Here is a 10,391-nt window from a genome sequence, read left to right on the forward strand (position 1 = left end):
AAGCGGCGAAGCCCTGCCGGATTCAGCACTTGTGATCTGCAGGTTAGTACATTTAGTTTATATATTTTTCTATTTAAGTACTACGCATTTAAGTAGGAGTAATTTAAGTAGGGGTGAGTAATTTAATTTAATTAGTGCTATAGTAGAACCATTTAAGTAGGAGTTTAATGATACTTTAGTTTGTAGTTACGTAGTAGTAAATTAGTTTAGAAAATTAGTACTACGCATTTATTATTACAATTGCAGTACTTTTAGAAACGTGTTTATAAATTAATTATGATTTAGAATAGAATTTGGCATATGCAGTATAGAATTTGAGTGTCATCACGTAGTTATGAATACTTATACGTTGTAGTTGAATTTCATACTTAGTTTTTACGGATTATTGAATAAGGTAGTGAAGTAAAGAGTATAACTCGATAAGTATTATGTGATATACAGATATGTCGAGCAAGATGCAGTTTCAAGTATTTTATGGTGACTACAATGTTATGTATGGGCCAAATGGAGTAGATCTTTCTGCCTTTAAGTGCACATCTAGCGCCATAGATAAACCTCTAGAAAGGAGTTTTGGTTCCATATGTAAGTGGCTGCAGCGTGGGTTCCGTGTTGATCCGTTGACACATGTGATCACCGTCCAGTCTCTTGTTAATTGGGAGGTAGAAAGTGAATTATGGGAATTGATGATGATACACAGCACTGATGACTAGCAGAAGTACATGAAAGCAGCTCTAGAGCGTGGGTGGCCTCTGGCCATTCTTGTTCAAATCCGGGAGAAGACACAAAATGAAATCCAACATTGTGCTGATCAAGGAACTCCGAGTATTTGAAGAGAGACCAATTATGTTGAGCAAAATGAGTCAGAAGAGACAGAGAACCAAAACATGGTACCACAGGACCTTGCTGATGAGGGAGAGAGGATACATAGCATTGTGGACGAGATGGAGGCAGAAGACCAAGCCGCAATGGAGATGGAAGAATATGAGGGCTCATCTGATGACGAGCAGTACTCATTGCCAAAAGAGTGGAAGGAGCATGGTTTTGGCAGTCATGTCGCAGAAGATGTACGAAATCAGGAGTGGGAGTACAGAGGGAATGAGGTAGTGCAAGGTGCAACATATCCAAACATTGAAGCCGTAAAAGATGCTGTGAGACTATGGGCAATATCATTGAAACGAGAATTCAGAGTCGTAAAATCTGGCAGTAAAGAATATGAGGTGAAGTGTGTGAATGATGGATGTCCATGGCGAGTACATGCATTCAAGGGAAAATGGAAGTCAAACTGGAAATGTTCCATTGTGACAGAGCACACTTGTTTGCTGTCAGAAGTTCTTCCCTCGCATCGCAATATATCTTGCGACTTTGTTGCAAAGCAAATGTATGGGTTTATTATGGACAATCTAAATTATGAGACAAAAATGATTGTTCGACACATTGAGCAGACTTATCAGTACACCATCAGTTATTTGAAGGCATGGCGGGCTAAACAAAGGGTGTTCGAGATGCGGTTCGGCACATACGAGGCATCATATGATAACCTACCTCGTATGTTATCCCAGGTTGCTGCTAGAAATCCTGGAAGCTTTTATGACACATACCTCGTACCAGCCGTGACTAGGGGACAAAGAATTATGCAACGAGCCTTCTTTTGCATAGGTGCTTGTGTTAGAGCATTTCAGTTTTGTCTTCCGGTGATCTGCATTGATGGCACATTTTTGACTGGAAGGTATAAAGGTCAGATACTCACCGCAATCGGTGTAGATTGCAATAACCAAATAGTTCCGCTCGCATTTGCATTTGTTGAGAATGAGAACATAGACAGTTGGTATTGGTTCTTTGAACGAGTGAAGATTCATGTTGTTGCTGCACGTCCAGATGTATGCCTTATTAGTGATAGGCATGCAGGTCTACTGCAATCAATACTGAAATTGCAACGTGGAACTGCGACAACGCCTCCATTGTGGCCCGATGTCCAAAACAGGTAGTGCATTAGGCATATGGGTGCAAACTTCTATGACCACTTCAAGAACAAGGATCTTAAGAACCTGTTTAAGAGGTTGTGCACCCAAAATCAACAGAGAAAATTCAATGCATTATGGCAGATGCTTGATCAGTTGACTGCAGAGCTAGTGAAGGTAAGGGCATCAGGAGCAGGCACGAGTCAGGCTGCAGAGGCTAGGGATTCAATTGAGAAGCCATTTTCACACTGGATTCGAGGTGTACCTAAGGAGAAATGGTCATTCCTTTATGATACCAACGGAATACGGTATGGTATTCAGACAATGAATCATGCAGAGTGTTTCAATATGGTTATGCGTTCTTGTCGTGCCTTTCCTCTTGTGGGAATTGTTGAGTTCATCATGTATGGGTGCATGAAGTATTTCAGAGAGTGTTACACGGCTGCAAGCATAAACATCAGCAACCCCCAAATTCAGTTTTGCAAAAGAGTGACATAATATATGCAAGAGAAGATTGAAAAGGCTAAACTGCACCGCGTCATATCGACAGGTACAATGGAGCATAGATTTGAGGTTCTATGCAAGGATTGAAGTGGTCGTGGTATCCGTAGAGATATGGTGGTACAGGAGAGTTTGATTACAGTAGATGGCAAAGCCTTCTGCTCCTGCATGAAGCCTAAGTTATTGCAGTTGCCATGCTCCTATCTCATTGCGGCATGTGCAGAGTCTGCGTTACAGCCAGGAGTATTTGTTTCACCTTACTTCAGCAAGGAAGCAGCTGTATCCACCTGGGGACATGAGGTATACGGGATTGGAATTGTGGGGCCTTTCACTCAGGATAATGAGAATAAGATGTTTATTCCTGATCCAGCCACTAAGAAAGGCAAAGGCCGCCGTCAGACACGTCGTATTCGGAATGGTATGGACGAGTCGGAAGCAAGTAAGGCACAAAAGCGTTGCAGCCAATGTGGAGCATTGGGTCACAACTACAAGAAGTGTCCTCAGAATGCACTTCACGATGCTGCTGACGTCGGTCCTTCCGGAAATCCCAGAGATGGAGCACCTCCTACGTTCAGACGAGCATCGGCGAGAATTTCTCGTGGATGGCATTCGGTGTCATGATCCACAATTGTATTTCATTATTTGTAATATGTAATAATGAAATATTGCAAGTATGTAATGAAGTATTATTGTACCTATGTGTCCAGTTTGTATGAAATATATATTTACCTATGTGTTCTCATATATTTTTGAATGCAGGTATGGAGATGGACTCCTTGCTAGACCCAGTTATCGACTCGAGCCATAGGTCTTACTTTGCAGCTGTTGAGCACCGAGCCCTAGAGGTGCTACGTCCTCATCCACCTGGGGAGGCGATCTCTATACACCACGATTGGTGTGACCGGTATGTAATGAAATATTATTGTTTATCACTTATGTATTCGTCGGTATTCCTTTGTTTCGACAATTTGGTTGTTTGAGGCGTACCTACTTTGGTTGTTTGGTTACATCATGTTCAACAACACTCATGGCAACTCGGTCGATAGGATTCTCCTTCCGTATGCATGGGAGATTGCGGATGGGGACGAGGACGTACCGCCCTACAGCTGGGGTGAGACGGTACTTGCAGCCACTTACCGTGGACTCTGCGACGGCTGCATGAAGACACATGGGAACGCTATCCTGGCAGGGTGCCCACTACTGCTACAGCTTTGGTCGTACGAGAGGCTAGCCGTTGGTTGGCCCATAGTCAGCCACGAGCCTTACCACGGGGGCATGTACGACGACGAGGAGGACGAGAGGCCCACTATGGGAACTATCTGGATCTGGCGTCAGGTACGTTAGCAACAAATCTAATTTTGTTATTCATTGTTACATGATGTATTAGCGCACTTTTAATTTTACTTATTCGGAATGCAGAGGTCCTGCGCACATGCGCAGGTTAGACGCGCATATCCTGAGTTTGTTTCGGAGCTGGACATGCTGACACCTGAGGACGTTGTCTGGGAGCCTTACAGCCCAGAGGCTGTGGCTACCCGTGCACCAGCAGGCCTGTCTTCGCACTGCTCCGCGAATGCGAGCCTGTGGCTTACTACCGCCGTCCTGGTTTATGACATCGCGGTTGAGGCATATTGCCCCTGGAGAGTCAGGAGACAGTTTGGGCAGCGCCAGGAGTTTCCGGTGCCCACCGCGTTGGAGTTTGTCAGTCGCCAGGACCACAGGTAATTATGAATGAACTTGGATCATACATTCGTGTCGAATCTAACGATTCTTCGTGGTCCAATTTTATAGGTTGTCAAGGAGTGGCTTGCCGTGCTCTGATCATTGGCTCACCAAGATGCAGCCGTGGGTGGACCAATGGGAACAGGCAGACGAGCACTTGGTCCATCCAACAGGACCACACACAGACAGCTCCTTTAGGGCTTACCTGACCTGGTACTTACCCCGGACTCGGGCTCGTCTGGTTTATGTTGACACTCACCCACAGCCACACCAGGCGAGGCCTCAGGATGGCTATACCCGGCACCACGTGGAGGCACTAGCTGGCGCGGTGAGTCTCTTGATCATATTTGCACACACACACACACACACACACACACATATATATATATATATATATATATATATATATATATATATATATATATATATATATATATATATTCATATTCGTAAGATAATTCATGTGTTTCTAACTGTACCTTTACTGAATGGATGCAGTTTCGCCTTTGCAACATGATGGAGATGGACTGCTCGACTTACCTGACGAGGGTACGTGCTGGATCCCCAATGACCCAGTTTGAGCAGACAGAGGCATGGTCAAGATAGCGTGATCAGTTGCGTCAGGTAGTGCACAACTTGGGAAGCCGTGTGCAGTACGAAGACAGCCACGGGTCGTCCCAGGCCTCGTCGTCGTTCCCATGTCCGTCGACCGTGCACGGGCCGACGTCGCAGTTCTTCCAAAGTGCAGGTAACGTACATATCTCTTCAAATTAGATCAAGTGTTCCTACATATTTACTAATATCACATACAGGATATGATCCAGCTACTGCGTTCGGCTATACTGGAATGTTTAGAGGGACAGCACCAGTTGGCGGACCGTATACAAGGATGGTACCGGGGCCACAGATACCGGTCTACACAGGTTAGTTTATGTTTCATATTTCGGTTTCTACATGTCATTACGAAATATACGAGCGTACGCTAACATCCACATTTTTTGCGTAGGATTCTACCCCGATGCGGGCGCCGGACGTTCTTCTTCCTCCTTTCGACCAGATAACGAGACCTTCACCTTAGACGACTTCGACAGCTTGACTCCAGAAGAGCCTACCACGCAAGGTGACCCCGATGTCTTAGGGTATTCACAGCTAGGAGGAGCACCACTTGGGATCTCTCAGCAGCAGACACCGCAGCCCCTTGTGCGTCCTGAGCGACAGGTGAGGTCTCCGGATGTTCTCACCTACTCCGAGGGCCATGTCCGTGCCCAGCAAAGGGCTAAGAGGGTCCGACGCCCTAGGGATGGTTAGATATATCTGATGTTTGTATCTCTGATGTTTATTTGTAATGAGATAGCTGTGGACCGCTTATTTGTATCCGATGTTTATGATTGTGCTAGTTTACTTGTCATTTGTTTCTATAGATACTATTGATGTGAACTTGTTATGTTTGTGGGTTCCATAATGCTCGTGAAATAAGGGAAGTTTTTGTGATTTTTTCTGTGATTTAATGAAGGACAAGTTAGGTGCGGTAGGAGTTAGCGGCCGAGATCCTGCCGATGATGATGACGACTACACGCTCGAATAGCTCAAAATAGGAACCATAGTGTATCTAGCTGCGAGTACGAGATCATAGGTTGCCACTGCTCAGCACGGCGATCACGGGTTTCCCAAATGTCGCATTCTTTGCCCAGACATACGTGACATGTTTAGCAGTGCCCTTCCACCATTTCAAAAAGATGTGACAACACGGCAACCACTCCAGCTCACCTTCAAAGCAGTCTCTCTGGCGAGGACGACGAACCTGTCATTCTACAGCGCAGGTATGTGGCGTGTAGTGGGGAAGGCGGCATCTAGGCGCGATCGACCGAGCGGCATCAATGCAGCGCTGTGAGTCTGCATGCACAGAGATGCATCGAGTAGTCATTTCGAGAATCGAATCTAGCCTTTTCAGTGTTAGGTCAGCTAGCCTCTTCACTGTGTTGTCATGTAGGCTTTTTAGGTGCATTTACACTCCACACTCCGGGTATCAGACCTTTGTGCGCCTATAAATACTCCAAAGTTTGTGAACTCCCAGCAGCACTTAAACACCAAAGCTCATTGTATGCCCAATGTCTGGAGGTGGGTCTAGCGGGAAGAATTACTATGGTTTTGGGAAAGGAAAAGGTGGAAGAAAGGGAGACCCCATAATATGGGAGGGGCCTCTTGGACCTGATTCCTTTCCGGAACCAGTGTTTGAGTTTCCGCCACAGCACAAGAGTGAATTTACCAATGAAACTCCTCTTCGACAATACAATAACCGTAGAGAACCGTGGCCAAAATGCAGACATGGTGAGGACTGCTTAGTGCAGATGTGCACCGACGGGATGGATGGCGGTCGGCGTTTCTTTAAATGTCCACACGCATGGGTAATACTCGGTTCTTTCATTTCTTTATCTTCAATGAGACACCTTACATGAAATTTATTTTGCAGTCTTTCGATGCTCCAGAAAACTGTGGTTTTACTAGGTGGGTCGATCCTGCACCAATTGATTCTGTTAAGGAGTTCATCGAGTACCTCCAGATAAAGATCTTTGATCTGGAATGCAAGGTGAACCATTATGAGGAAGTGAGCGAGGGTAACAAAGACGACGAAGTTGATGATACCAGCAATGCTGCCGGTTCGCAGGATGAACCATGTACTATTCCTTACTGCAACTGCCCTTGTCACAAGAAGAAGGCCCCTGCGCCTCCGGCACCACCGCCTGCACCACCTGCAATGGGTGGATACTGCGGAGAAGGCTCAACGCAGTTTGCTACGTGGGGGTACGGCTACTAGGACTACCCTAGTGGTAGTGACATGCTGCATCGTTGTGTTTGTTCTGTTTTTTTTTAAATTTACCTAAGGCATGTTAGGTTAGTCCGGAATCTGTTTACCGTAGTTTGCAACGGGTTCTTCCATGCCACTGCATGTGTGATGTGTGTTTCATTATCGTTGTATTATGATGTAAAATTTGATGGTTCACATTATGTAATGCATTTCTTAATTCTTATTTCTTATCATTATATTAATTAAATATGTGCTTTTTAGTATTCTAGTGACATGTTTATACTTCGATGCTCCATTACGACAAAGTACGATTCAAACTCGACATTATGTATATGTCCAGTGAATGCAAGTTAGGTACGAGACATACATACAAGCATAATACAACATTAACAATACTAAATGCGAATACATCTTAAACCGATGAACATCATATGTTATAGATCATGGCATGAAATCATCTAGGTCGTCATCCCAGTTGACAGATGGTGGTGCTGCAGGTGGTGTAGTATGGCTCGACGAACCTCTTGGTTTTCCCTTTCTCTCTTTTCTGGTTCTACGTTTATGTACAGGGGGAGGAACATCATGTGTTGGAGGCCATGGTTTGGGGGGCATGAAGTCATCCATGTCGTCATCACAGTTAACACAAATTTGTGCTGCAGGTGGTGCAACATGACTTGACGAACCTCTTGGCTTTCCCTTTGTCTCCTTTCTGATTCTAGGTTCATGTACAGGGGGAGGAACATCATGTGTTGGAGGCCATGGTTTGGGGGGCATCAAGTCATCCATGTCGTCATCCCAGTTAACACAAGTTGGTGGTTGAGGTGCTAAAGCATGACTCGACGAACCTCCGGGCATCTGTTCTTGCGCAGGCCAAGTACTATCACCCGAAGATCTTATCCGCCTCCTTCGTCTAGTTTGCGGCATAAGTCCACCGAAGATACATACCAATTTACGGAAATTTGGTATCGTTTTGTTAATCAACTCCGTGTCCTCGGGGTAATCCTAACATATAATTAAAAAACAATGTTACTGTTTTATAAATATGGATTCGAAATGACGGACAAAATTACAACTGAATGAGAGTTACCTTAATGTGCATCTCATACACCTCTGGCCGCATCCATATCTTACAAGAACTTTGTAAGAATCCAATGATATTAGGATGATTCGCTAGTTCACATACTCTCATGTATATCTTCCGATGTTCTAGCAGGTGTCCCTTTACATCTTGCGTCGTAATACCTCGAAATAATGTGAAATCTTTAAACTCTACTACTTTGGACAACACCATCTCTATCGTACCATCCGCTAACGGATCCAACTTCTTACTGATAACAAGATGGGTCATGATATCAAGTATTATACTAGATTTTTCTTCGGTCCATGAAAATCCTCCACAATTGGAGGCAGCCATTGCCTTATGCTGCAATATCAATAAGATACTTTCATAATTCTATTCTAATTCATAATTAGTTTAAAAACAAGTCTGTAATAGTACTGAAATTGTAATACTAAACGAGTGTTCTAAAGCACCAAATCTAATTCAGCTAATCCGCTAATTAAATTAAATTTTTATACAATATCAATGGATTCATACGGAAGTTACCGGTAGATCACAAGTACGCAATTCGGCAGAGCTTCGCCGCTTTTCTTCTCCTCACCCTCTCTTTTTTCCTGAATTTTTAGGATCAAATGACAAAGGGGATGGCGGCCAGGGATTATATAGGGTGAAGGGGACCCTGTCGCCCCCCCCCCCCAACGGGCGACAGGCCCCTGTCGCCTCTGGGGTGGGCGACAGGCCCCTGTCGCCCGTGGTGGGGGGGGGGCGACAGGCCCTTTTTTGCCAGGGACCTCGTTGCGAATTTGAAGAAAAAAATTACACTTATGGCATGTTGCCCTATGGGGGGCGACCGGGGGATATTTTTGAAATATTTCAAAACGGACTTATATTTTTGAAATTTTTATTTTTTAAAAAATATAAAAAATAAAAAAAGGCTCCATGCATGGCCACTAGGCCAGGAGCCCAGGACAGATAGGGCATGTCAGATTGTAAGCGCAATGTTATTTCAGAACGAAAAATAATTATTCCAACTATTTGCTCACAGAAATTGCCGTCCAAACATGGCTTTTGTCAATAAAGCCAAAACTATCACATGGAATATGTGCGGCACATGCATGGAGTATTAAATTTAGACGAAATAAAAAAGTAATTGCATAGTTTGCTTGTAAATTACGAGACAAATCTATGAGCCTAATTAGGTCATGATTAGACACTAATTTGCTATAGTGATTGCTACAGTAACATATGCTAATAACAGATTAATAAGTTTATCTCATAATTTATAGATGAAGTCTATAATTAGTTTTATGATTAATCTATATTTAGTGACTTCAAATATAAAAAAAATCAAAACCTTTACACGCTGCATGTAAACAAGGCCTACATGTGCTCATCAGCCAGTCAGCCGCGTGCTCAACCCTCCTGGTCCTAGACAGTGGACAGTCTCGACCACGCGGCTACGCGCAGTGTAACGCACGCTGCGGTCGAACGACGACTAGCCGGAGGCACGGCCGCGGTTTGGCCGGCCAAGACCAACGCAAGAACGGTCGAGTCGACTTCCAACGTGTGTGAGAGCTCAACAGATCGACTCGCTTCGTTCCAGCTTGCAAAAGCTGAAGCCGGCGACGGCGACCACGGGCGGTCTTTCGCCGACGTCGCTTTCGTGGAAATCCAATCCCTGTGACGGCGAGCTGACCGGCAAAAATTCTAACGATAAGTCGGAAAGGGACGACGGGCCGATACGGCGGCGGCGGCCGACGTCGACGGATGCCACTACCGGGCCGCCGGTAAAGCAGCCAACACCGGTCTGATAACTCCTGCCGCCGTAGAGCGTTCACCGTCACCTCCGGGACAACGGACAAAAAGAACCGTCGTCCAGGGAGTTCGATCGGAACCGGCAGGATCTTGTGTGGCGAGCGTCTTTGTATACCGTGTTATGCAGGCAAACATCGTCCTTCTCAGCTTTCTTACAAAGCTCTTTCGAGTACTATTCTAAACCGCAAGGATACAACATAGCTAGCTGATTAGGCATCGAACCTGTATTCAGCACACACAACACGCATGGCAGGTTAGTTATGCAAGGGGAAATGACATGTCATTCAGTAGTACTAGTGTGATGTCTTGTGTTCTACTGATGCCTTGTTCTATCAGTTCACGGTTAACATAATTGAACCCCTTAACTGTGAGCAACATCATGACATGGAGAAAGTTATTAGCTGCGGCAGACGGTGAGGCTGCCACCTAATTTGTGATTCCATTTAGTGCTATTCTCGATTTTACATTCAGATTCTGATACTAATTGACTAAAAAAATTATGCATTTGAGTTTGATTTGGATTACAAAA

The sequence above is a fragment of the Panicum virgatum genome, chromosome 8K, assembly GCF_016808335.1.
Source record: "Panicum virgatum strain AP13 chromosome 8K, P.virgatum_v5, whole genome shotgun sequence".
In the NCBI taxonomy this organism is placed as follows: Eukaryota; Viridiplantae; Streptophyta; class Magnoliopsida; order Poales; family Poaceae; genus Panicum; species Panicum virgatum.